This window comes from Perissodus microlepis, chromosome 3 (genome assembly GCF_051167445.1).
Source record: "Perissodus microlepis isolate ML-2025 ecotype Zambia chromosome 3, ASM5116744v1, whole genome shotgun sequence".
In the NCBI taxonomy this organism is placed as follows: Eukaryota; Metazoa; Chordata; class Actinopteri; order Cichliformes; family Cichlidae; genus Perissodus; species Perissodus microlepis.
Genome location: NC_140463.1, coordinates 32,434,407 through 32,447,358, shown reverse-complemented (window position 1 = coordinate 32,447,358; position 12,952 = coordinate 32,434,407).

Below are 12,952 nucleotides of genomic sequence, written 5' to 3'. Positions count from 1 at the left end.
TGCTGAGGCCAAAAGTGTTTTCAATGCGCTGTGTGGTGGCACACAATGGCACCTTGGCATGCGCCGGTTTCGGCTGTTTCTGCTGAATGTTTTCCCTTAGATGCCTGAGATTGTTACAGTAGAACTGTGCTTTGAGAGTCTCGCTCTGACGGACGAATTCAACATGCACAACCTTGTGAATCTCGGGGAGGAAGAGAGGGGGGGGGAATAAGGCAAGCTCGCTCTCAGTCCAGCTCTTGTTTGGAAACTTTTCAATTCAAAACTGCTGTTTGATCTCTGCTTCGTAGCCAGAGACACTTCTCTTGTGGCCAGTCTTTATCCTCTACAGGAAAGTCAGGGATTTTGTAAGAGAAGCTGACCTTTGCTGCCTGTGCAGGTTTGAAGACCATAGTGAAATCACAAAGGTGCAAGTGCAAGAGGTCATAATGAGAAATATAAGAAATTTAAAATGGGAGTTTCTTCTTCTGAAACTTTAAAAATATGGGATTACTTAATTGGAGTGCTTCAGTATCATTTTCTTTTTGCTAGTTTCTAATGGCTCACACTTACAGCAACCCCCTTGTGACTTGAAAAATTGATTGTTTGATTGCAATTAATTTTTTTTGACAACATTTGACAGCTGACTGTTTTCAATCCCAAGCAATTGTGCAGGTTGCCCGGTTCACTTTAAAGTAGCTGACAAAAGTCCTTTAAGCTACGGCGGTCTTTTCCTGTTTGATATTTTAAACTATGCCCTCTCTATTTTTGGTAATTCTACGCCGGTGGAAACCCAAACAAAAGACACATTAAGAGGCTCTAATGCCTGTGTCTCAATCTCGCGGCCAATGCCATCCCTACTTGCGGCCCACATAATGACATGAAGAAATTTTTTTTTTTAATTATTATTCAAAAAATTATTTAATATGAAGGCAATAGGCAGAGTGCTACAGGCATAGTCACCGACCAGAATTGTCACTGAATTGTCACTGACCAGAAACGTGAGATGGAAGCATGTAAATATAATAATAACCGCTGCAGCCAAAAAGAGTGCCTGACGAGCCCAGTTGTAAGTAAGCTACCTTACCTTACCTTCAGTAGTAGTAATAAATCACACAGCAATAGTCCATTCATGTAGTTGTAAAAAGCATGATAATATATATGGGGTTGTGGCTGTTAACTGTTAATTTCTGTGTATTTGAATGGATTTATTCACAATTCCTAATGTTGTTATCCTAAACTGACTGCACTTAACTGCCAACTTGACTCCAATCAATCCCAGACTGATTGGAGGCCGACTCCATCTTTTTGCTGTTTTATTGCTTTCTTGGTGCACCAGTTGTGCCATTTTCTCCAACCACTATTTTCATGCTAGGGGAAACAGAAGTCCTTAGAGACTCAGTTGTCCTGCTGGTTCATGTTTATGAACACACACAATATTCTTCCACACCTGTGGTACCTACTGTGTGTGTGGAATACTTTAGTAATACCTTTACTATTTCTCAGTGTATCATATGTTGGATTTTTAGCAAAGAAAATATATAAAATATATATATATATATATATATATATATATATATATATATATACCTCTAAACTGTAATTTTTCAGGTTGTCTGCAAAAACATTTCATTTCAAATGTTTGAAATGCATATGAAGTTCAAAGCTAACTAACTAAAAAAGTCCTTGAACATTTACTCTGTGATAGTGAATCTACTAGAAATCGCATCTCCATTTAAATGAACAAATCTTACTGTAAAATACGAGCATTTTAAACGCTGGCGTGCACAAGCAAAGCGGCACGAGAACATAATTAAAGCGCACGGAGGAAGAAACAGTAGTGAGTTTCAAAGAAAACTACTTTTCAGTGCTCACAAATCACAGAGCCAGCATTCGACGTCCTGCCTGTAGATTCAACAACAAAGTAAGATAAGAAGCGCGAGCCAAAAGCATTGCTCCGTAGGGGATCACGAGCAGGCACGGCAGCCATCACATTCTTTGACGAGAATAGAATAGGTGTTGTTTAATTACTGGGGTTCTAAGGTGGTGTGAGAGCAGAGTGTGAATATAGTATAAATAATATTTGATAACAAAATGTTCAAGAATGACAGCAGAATTCCTCCTGCCTCACTTGTGCCACTCTGAGAGCGTGTGGATGTGTGGCGTCAATATGCGTGCATGTGTGAAGTGACTCCTTTCAGTCTCATCCACAGCTTTCTCGCTGTCACTTTGTTTCCAGTTTCAAGGGAAAAAAACAAAAAATCGCTATCAAAACGATTCAATATGTGTTTTTTTTTTTACATTACAATATGAAAATATCTCCATCACGCATAATTATAAGTGGGTGAAGTTTCAATTTCCCAACTTCCAGCAAATATAATTAATCAAACTAATTTGTGACACATTTAATAAACTTGATATTGCCTTTGGTAATGAATTGCACTTGAGCAAAAAATTAATTACTCTTCCCTATTGTGGCGTGCAAATACGGAAATAATTTAATTAGGTCTTGGGACCCGTTGCCAAGCTATTGCATAAGTGTGTTAGTTTGGGTGGTGGCAGTTGTGGACTTAATCCCTTTTTTGGCTCTCTTTTGTACTCTAAACGCACACAGGTTTTCTGGGCACTGTAAAGACTGCATGCAGCTAAAACTATATTTAAAAAAAGGCTGTTTTGATCTCCAAACATATCTACTGTTAGTAAGTTCTATCTCATATGCAGGTCAAATTAGTGTAAATATACAGTGCACAAAGATGTAACTGCTATGCTTTTTATTGCCTCACACGTCGGTCTATTCATGGATTTAAGGAGTGGCCATTTTGGGGAAAACTCGGTAGCAGATTGAAATCTTTGCCAGTTGTCGATGACTTTTCTCATAGTAAAAACTGTTATTAGGAGAATATCAGGGATCCTTTTGAATACCATCCATCCATTATTTTCTTTCGCTTATCCGGGGCTGGGTGGCAGGGCCAGCAGCCCAAGCAGAGAAGCCCAGACCTCCCTCTCCCCAGCCACCTCCTCCAGCTTATCCGGGGGAACACCAAGGTGTTCCCAGGCCAGCCGAGAGATATAATCTCTCTAGATGCCCAAACCACCTAAACTGGCTCCTTTCCATGTGGAGGAGCAGCAGCTCTGCTCTGAGCCCCTCCCGAATGGCCGAACTTCTCACCCTCTCTCTAAGCGAGAGGCCAGCCACCCTTCAGAGGAAGCTCATTTCCGCCACTTGTATTCGCGATCTCGTTCTTTCGGTCACTACCCACAGCTCGTGACCATAGGTGAGGGTAGGGGCGTAGATTGACCGGTAAATTGAGAGCTTCACTTTTACACTCAGCTCTCTCTTCAACACAACAGACCGGTACAGCGTCCACATCGCTGCAGCCGCTGCACCAACAAGACCCCGAGATACTTAAACTCCTCCACTTGGGGCAGGGTCTCGCCCGGAGTGGGCACTCCACTCTTTAATTTTTTTTAATTAAGTATTTTAAATACCTAAAAAAGAAAACACCACACCATTTCTACCATGAGTTTAAGTAGGGAAAGCTCCACTTGTTACTCCATAAAAAGAGATTCTAATCACTGGAACCTGTTATTCCAATTTTAGAAATTCAAAGCTCTGATACATGCAGGGAGGTAATTAATTCCCTCGAATGTGCAATATATTTGGCTATTTCAGTCATTTAATGCTTTCTTTTTTTCTATGCTCATCAAATATATTTGGTAGCTTCTTTTGTCAAAGTTTTGATGTTTATGCCTCTTAAATGCATCTATTTGACTTTTTTACTTTAGTAATTGTAGTATTTTAACCAATAATATAAAATATGATCAGATTCTTACTGGAATCATTGGAGATTTACAAACTCCTACCTGGCTTGTATTCTGTTGTATCACCAAGAAACACAGGTCGTCAGTTTTCAATGGTATTCATCTGCAGAGATGGGCAGTAACGCGTAATCTGATTACTTTTTTCAAGTAACGAGTAAAGTAAGGGATTACTATTGCAAAAACGGTAATTAGATTACCGTTACTTTCCTGTAGGAACGCTGCGTTACTGCGTTACTAAAACCGTGATTTTTTTGCGAGAATGTCTCATGACAGTGACGTAAGCGAGTGCAACGTTCGTGACAACAGCTGTGTGCAGATCAACAATGGATCATATATCGAGTGCAGGAGAGAGGGTGTGTGCGTGCAGCGTTTAAAGCGTGGAAGTACTGACCTTACTTTGAGTTTGATTCCATAAAAAGTGACAAAAACATTAAGTCCGTTGTGCGTGGGAAGAAAACTTCTTTTTACAGCGAAAAAAAACCCCTAAACAAGCACCGAGTAATGGGAAATTCACAGAGAAGCTGCCGTATCCTTCCACTGACCGCTGCGGCACACCTGCACCAGAGCACACCTCCGTCTACCCTACTCCTGCTTTACAGGTGAAAATAGAGCAACAGGACCGCTGAGTCTTTGATTTTATTTATTTTCTGCTGTGTTTTACTTGCATCTATTTGAAAGACTGAGTGTAAACACAAAAAAAATATTTTATTTTATGTGCTGGAATGTGCAGAAAGTAGGTTTAAATGTTAAACTAATTTCTTCAAGTCAGAGAATGTTGCATATAATTTAATTTTTGCTTGATGCATAAAGTTAAAAGATTAAAACTGATAAAACAAGTTAAAAAAAAGAGATTTTTTCATTTGATTACATTTTGTATGATGGATTATGCAGAAAAAGTAGAATTGGGCTGAAAGATCTATCACTTTATCACCTATTCAGGTTGTAAATCGTGTTTTTAAAAGTAACTAAGTAACTAAGTAACTAAGTAATTAATTACTTTTGAAAATAAGTAATTAGTAAAGTAACGGGATTACTTTTTGGGGGAAGTAATCAGTAATTAGTTACTGATTACTTTTTTCAAGTAACTTGACCAACACTGTTCATCTGTAATCAAGTCTGTATTCAAAGGTCTGGTGACTATTACGACTTTAATTCCTGAAATGTGATATTCACATGCACACATTTGCATATTTTACCTTAATGTGGTATAGATATGCAAGCTGCAAGGCCCGTCATTCATCATCTAATGGAAAGGAGTGTTTGATATGTAGACTACAGCCTTACTGAATTTCTCTGCAGGCGTTGCAGTCAGTGTGTCCTCACTGAAACTTGTTTCACTGCCTCACAACCGATACAAACTTTCACCTGTAACTTCGAGGCACTGGTGAGGTCTAAGTGCGATTTTCTATTGCCAGACTTTTATTCTGACTTTGAAACGTGATCTTTTTTTAGAAACACCAGTAAGTTCAGTGTTTTTTATTGAGTCTGACATAAATTTTCAGTCTAAAATGAATTTTATAATTAGAGTTTCTTCAAGAGAATTACATTTTTTTTTTCAAAAATTAGGTTACAGAGTATTTACAATTGTTTCTATGGTCAAATTAAATAAAATGATAATGAGTTCCACCATTAAAAAATATATATATAAATAAAATAAAATCATATTGTCAAGTTAGCAGCCTTGTGGTGTTTTTTTCCCCTGTTTTTCCATTCAGCAGACACTCAACCAACAGCAGAATATTGCTGCTGGTGAATTTATGGATTTTTGTTTTTAACTGAATGGCAACGAAGGTGGGGAGTCAGCAAAAGTCTGGCATTTATGATCTGTCATCTATTTCTTTGTCTTCCACTGAAGATACAGCTCTGTTTTATTGTACTTTTACATCATCTGGTATACAGCTGGGAATTAATCTCTTACAAGTCTCATTCCATGGACAAACACGGACGAGAACGGGAATGCAATTTGTCTCTGTGTATATGTGTGTGGTGTGTGAGAGAGAGTGGGGCACGCGGAGGATTGGAATGAGATTGGGGATGTTTGTCCATGTGTGAGTTTGAGTGTGTGTGTGAATACATGTGGTGTGTATGTTTTGTGGACGCTACAGTAAAACCCCACCAAGCTTCACACTGAGCCCAGTTGGTGTTGTATTATACCTCACCAGCTAACTAGCACCCCCTACTGCAATGCCACTGCAGCTTAGTGACATGTTGATTTCACAGCTCTTCGGGCCTATGTGGATGTATGATGTGTGTGTGTGTGTGTGTGTGTGTGTGTGTGTGTGTGTGTGTGTGTGTGTGTGTGTGTGTGTCTACGTACATGAGATCCTGCTGGATGGATGGTGAGCTCGACACCCTGCGGTGGTGCAGACATGGTTACTGAGCTGGTAGTCCCATGTAAACAGCTTTCAATTGAAGCCTTTAAGCACTACTTCTCTCTGCCCTCCCCCTTTTTTTGATTTTCCTCTCAGCATTCAGCCTGTTTTTTGCATTCAGTTATCTTTCTTCTCTCGGAATCAGTGACTTTGTGTGGAATCACATGCGCACATTAAAGCACACCCCACTTGCTGACAAATACACTATTGCACATCATTCGGTGCATTTTAGCACATTGATCGAGTTGTTGAGGTCAATATTGTCCCGATCGGTAAATCACGTGAGTGTGTGAGGGTGTGTGTGTGCACGAGTGAGTGTGTGTGTGTGTATGCGTGTTTTATGGCTAATGAGGGAGGGCTGGTGCACTGCCCAGGGGGCCCTTCCAGGAGCTCTACTCCAACTCAGACAGTGGGATGATTAATGGAATGTAAATGTTGATGGATTATTGAACAGGGAAATGATAAAGTTGGCCCTCGCTCACGTAGAAACTAGGAGTCGATCAGCTTGCGCGTGTATGGGTGCGAGTGCGAATGTGCACGAGGGTGTTTATGGGGCGAACCTAATAGCCCGAGGTTTAAAAGCCACGACCCTTTAACCTGCTTTCAAACTGAAAACCAAGGCTGGTAAAAGCCAAGCCCCAGAGTCGAATCAATACAGTTTTTAAGTGGGTCATCAATAGTCTGAGAAATTAAAAAGAAAATTGCACTGATATGATGTAATTAAATCCTGAATTGGATAATCAGACTAAATTACAATTCTTTGTGCTCGTTCTCTTCTCCTCGTCGTTTCTGATGTAAATTCACTTATAGACTCGTATCAAGTCAAAAACGGAGTGAGTGGAAAAAACCTCTGCTCTTTGTCTTATTCAATGGCTCCACATTTAGTCAGCTCAAGTAATTAATTTCCAGCAGAAGGGAGGCACTCATGGACTCAATGCTAAATGAGGAAAAATTATATGCTGGATAATGCGTGGCCTAATGAATAGAGAGCTACCCCAGCAAATAGGAGGGGAAAACTCAGTCAAGATGAAACATATCTCGTATCAAACAGTTTATGTTGTGATTAATTTATTCCTCGTGTCGGTGAGGTTTGTAAATTTGTGCGCCTGTCTAGCAGCACGCTAATGCGCAAACATGCTGTGAGGAAGCCCTGGTGGATTTATCAACTCTAATAAGAGAGACTTGAGAGGGAATAAAGGGTAGAAGCAGGAGACAGACAGTTTAAACTTAAATGTGATTAGATTGGAAATCTTCCATCAAGATGCAAAGCGATTGAGTGTCTTTGTGTATCAAAGGGGAAACGCTGGAATATACCACAAAAATTAAGGAATAAACAGAGCGAGGCCCCTATAACTTGTTTCCTTGACTTTGAACCTCACACCTCTGTATCTCACCATCTTATCTCCTCTTGGATGCTTAAAGTTCAGCTCAGCGGATTTGAATCAACAGACAAACTTCAGGCGGGTGGTGGTGGTGGGGGAAAGAGGATTAGTCGATTGTTGCTCTCGCCACACATGAGCTGAATACAAGAAGCCCATGCAGGGCAGCCCGGGTGCTCTTTTTTTAAGCAGACCTCCCCTATAGGAACACACAAACACACACCATACCAAATGAAGCTCCTCTAAAGGCCACTTGCATAACTCTTCAGTGAAGAATGACCTTTTATTTTTTACTGGTACGACACCAAGCCAAAGACAAAGACTGAACAGTGTAATAAGTTCCACAGCTTACAGAGCCTGCTCTGAAGATTTATTTATAGCAGAGCATGTTTCTGTCTCCTTCTGACAGAATGGAGCAACTCCCCTTTCAGGATTCATTTTACATTTGTAGTTAAGTGGTAAAATCGATGTTTAGAAATCATTCTTGACCAAAAAGCCTTAGTTGTATCCATGTTTGGGCGCAGACAGTGGTGGGAGAAGTATTTTATAACCGTGTAAAAATACTTCTTGACGTGTAAAGATCAGATAAAAAAGTTTAGGGAAGGCAGAAACTACGAGAGGTGGGTGGATCGATCCAAATATCGATAGTATGGATACCAGTGCTGTCTTAGTTTTGGGTTGACGCTAGCGCGATAGAATCAATACTTTGTTTCTGTCCTCAGAGTTCTGCATGTGGCTCACTGAACTGTGGTGAAGTATCTTTTCTGTACATAAAAAAATAAACCTCAAACATACACTGTGCAAAATGTCTAAACCTTTTTGTGTTGACTGTCACATCTATTTTATTTATAGCCTATAACGGAGATGCTGACCCAAAGTGCTTTACAGAGAGACGAATTTAGATTCCAGGTCTCCAAAAGACCCAGCTTCAAAATAAATGAAAAGCTGAAAGGTGTGTTTTGTTGTGTTAACTAATTATTGTGGAAATCACAGTGATTTAGTGGTCATTAAAATGTTTTTTAGAATTTGCAAACTGATGACCTTTCATCTCATAAAAACACGTGGGTATGAAAGTGCTGAGGGGAGGTGGGGGTAATGATTAATATGGTGAAGCGTGCCTGTTTTCCTGGGCGTCCAACTGCTTTTCTGTTTACATATCTACCACTTTCCCACATTGTCAATCTCAATACTGACATCATTTCTCCAGTCCAATTATCTTCTAGCCTGGCTTCTTTGAGCCAATAAGCCTCCATTTTGCATGGTTTAAATCTGTGCTCTCCACCATTCTCCCTTTCCGAATCTCTTTCGTGCAACCCACCTCCTCCTCATCTGCACCTCAGACACCTGAGCCAGAGCTCTATTCAAGCCTTGGCCTTCATCTTCACCATCACCACCGTCTAGACTCCAGGGGGGTCCTGTCCTAAATCTTATCACCGCTGGGATTCCAGACTCCGATAATGGGTCACTGGAGTCTAATCGCCAAACACATTAATTTCTTTATCTCAATATATCATGTTGCATTCTTCCAAGTGATCTGTCCTTATTGAAATATATCATGACTCCCCTACATAAGTTTCCTCTATAGGTTAAAAGTATCAGTATCGATACTGGTATTGACAATACTGGCCCTGTATTTACTTGGTATCAGATTGATGCTAAAATCTGCGGTATCGCACAGCATGACAATCGCTCAGTTTAAAGCGGCTGTATTTTTTATGGTAACAGACATAGAAGATTAGAGTAAATTTTAAAATACATAATTGAATATAGGGTTTTATATACAAAACTTACAGTGTTCACCAGTGCTCAATGTGGCCCCATCCGGATGCTTGCCATATGTCTGCTCTTTCTGACAGTACTTGTTTGCATCATTACCGGTAAACATCTGTGGAATTAAAGCTCTTGTGGTTACTACTGCATTAATGGTTGGTTAGCAAGATTTCCAATCAAATACTTTTGGAGTCATATATTACGATACATGCAAGATCCTTTTAGGAGCTCGAAAATAAGGTCACTGGACTTCTTTAAGTTGCTTGGAGACATTTCACCTCTCATCCAAGGGGCTACTTCAAAAAGCCTCTCGTATGAGAGATCAAACATCTTCAACAAACTTAAAGAAGACCAGTTGCTTTCTTTTCTAAGACTACTATGACCTGGATGACTGAGGCCTTACACAGACATCATATAAAATGACGTTATTGTATATTTGCATGTCTGTGTAACTGGTAACTTTTGCCTCTGGAACTCATAAAGCAAATGTAGGGGCATGAAATGAAGTAGCTGAATGGTACAAGGACCTTGAGTTGTACAGTGCTTTTCTCGTGTTTCAGCTGTAAAATGGACAAAAACAGAATATACACACTGTTAGTTGCAAAATGCTCACGAAAGTGGCTAGATTAAAAAGGACATGTATATTTTTCTGCAGATAGAGTAACTTCAGCATGCTGTGCAACCCTCGAAACACTCTCTTGCCAGTCTGTGGCAGATGCTGCAGTCTCATCCTGCCTGCCTGCATGGTGACAGGCTCGGGCTCTCTGGCTAACAAGCCAGTTGTGGGAAAGCACAGTTGTGGCATGAAAGCCTCCCTTTTGCTGTGCCATTACCCAGCTCCCGGCAGGGTTGAGGGAGATCATCATTTTCACATAACCAACCGTAGATTATTATTTTGCAGACAGTTTCCTCAAGTGGAAAATTAGCTTCCGCCAACCAGGCGTCTTTTCGCCCCCATTCACCAGCCACAATTTACCACGCAAAGAAAAACTGCGTAAATGAAACTAATTGCAGGAAAAGCGATCCCTACCTTCTGTTGGCAGAAGCCATCAACCAGCTCTGAGATGGGATGCTTATATAGCTGAGCCCCTGAGAGGTGGGGGAGCGTACAGAAAGAGGCAATAAATTGTTGTTTGTGGTCCAATTTACCAGTATTTGTGTCCAGATCATTTGGATGCACAAATGATTGCATTCATTACAGGAATGTCTTTTGTTATGCTTGGATATAGCAGCTGGTGTTGCATATAATTAGCTGTACAATCTGGTATCGTTCACAAATGGTATTTTCCGTCAGATGTGATGGCATGCGCTACATATGAAACACCAAATGAAGTATACTGACGTGAACTCACCTTGATTGCCTTAAACGGTCAAAGTGCTTCGTCTTCATCGAGTTTCCTCACGGGGAGATGTTCGGCCACGGATACGTTCCCTGTGGCCGAGTCAAGGTGCTCAATCATTTTCAGAAACTGTTAAAAGATATGCGAAATTAACCTTGAGCTCAAACTGAGCGATCGATTTATTAGCCTGTCCATTTAGTGGACAAATCATTTCTTTTCACTAAATGATGGATGAATGAGGGATGTGTCAGAGTGTGTATGTGTGCGTGTGTGTGTGAGACAAAAGAACAAAACATGACAGGTTGAGTAGTTAGCTCATGCTTGAATATCAGGAGAATGAGGCTCGTGCTGCTGTAAGTGGAGAATATCTCAAAAAGGACAAAATTTGATCAATGATCTCTGCCATCAATAGGAAATAGCTGAATTAGCTGCTACAGCAACAGAAACTTCAGTATATGGATATAGTGAAACAGTAAAGTGACTAGTACTTATAAAGCACCTTTCTAACGAATAGTAATTTCTAGTAAATTCAAAGGTTGGTGGTTCGATTGCTGGCTGCTCCAGATTTTATGCCTCGACCAAGATTTGTAACCCTGAGTTGCTTCTGATGTGTTCATCAAAGTTTGAATGTTAGATAGAAAGCATTCAGGCACGGGGAAAAAGTGCTTATATGAATGGGTGGCATATTGTATAAAGACACTGAATGCTCAAGTGGAGTAGAAAAGTGCTATGTAAGAATCCATTAACCAAGTTCCAAGACTCTATCCATTGAACACAGGCTTACGTCATAGTATGTGTGATGTAAAGTCTCCTCTACATAAGCATGGTCACTGAAAAAAGAAATGTAAAAAATGTCCATTATCAGCTCAGTAGAGGAGGCGATTTCATAGGTGAGTAAAAGGGGCTCAGAGGTGGATTATGGGAGCTGTTTACTTGTCTTTTTTTAAAAAAAAAAAAATGATTTGTAGTTGTAATTGCTTCTAAGCAAATGCCGTAGTGGATGCTAATCTTTCCCACAATATATAATGTTAGCTAGAGAGCAATGTCACTTAGAAACACATGATATCGTGATGCCAGCTTTCTGTTTCTATCAGGTCTTTAAATGATGACGCGATAAACCCAAACAACTCTGCATTAATTAAGGCTGTTGTGTTTTTTAACATGTTTTAATGCTTTGTATCTTGTTCTATTTAATCTGAACAAGCCCCTAAAACAGTCAGAGATCACTGTCGGCCTCTCTCGGTTTTTATAACCGCTGTTCATTTTAAAGCTCAGTTTTTAAAACCTTATGATGTAACTACAGCCCAGCCCATGCAGCAGTATATGAATGACTAACCTCGTATTGTGGATGAATTATCTCAGTTGTTCTCCTGGCTGAAGTTTGGTCCTTTTACAGCATCCTGCCATGCGATTGCATTTGTCCCTAACCATCAGGAACCCTCACATTAACTTTTATTGAGTGGAAAAAAGTTAGCGTTCATCCTCCAGCTTCACTGTGCTAATGTGTTTATATTATGCTAACCATAGCTGTGTAGCTAGCCACCACGTAGCACATCATTAAATACCAGCTAGTCCAACTTCAGTAACCCTACAGACGTCACTACTATTTAGTTTTCTGTCTTCGTTTAAGTTAGAAGTGATAGCAGAGCTGTATGTTTTAATTTTTTGAGAAATCCCTCAGTCAATACATGGTATATTATGTTTAGCTGGAAACTAGCAAGCTAACTTCATGCTAACGTCTAACTCTGTTAAATTTAATAAATTCTGTTTTCATCAATGCCTGGATGTTAAACTTAATTATTACACCTGGTAGAGCAGCCACACTGATCATTTTATAAAAGATGAAACAATTTAGACCGTTTTTAACTCTAAGTGTTGCCACAGTGTTTGTTTGACTTTGGTACCTGAAGCGGAGGTTGGACCCGCAAACGGCTAATGATGTCTGATAGTCATAACCGGATAGTCATAAATGTTTAGTGGAAAACAGGAGAGCAAAACGTTTTAGCTGTACTTTGTGTTTGTGTTTCCTCTTTGCATCACATTGGCTATGGGTGCCACTTGTCAAGTGGTCACTTGCTTATTGCTACTGCCGCACCAGATTACCCAGCATTTAAGACATGCCGCAATCTGCAAGTGGGTGGTTATATTCAGCCAGTCTTTCTAAGCTGTTGCTCCTTCCTTAAAACCTCAAGCTTTCCCAAAGGCAAGCCTACGATTTACAGAAATGTTTGAACTCACCCACCCTCTACTATGTATGTTTTTTTAGATAGACTGCAAGGGAGCTACATGGTAT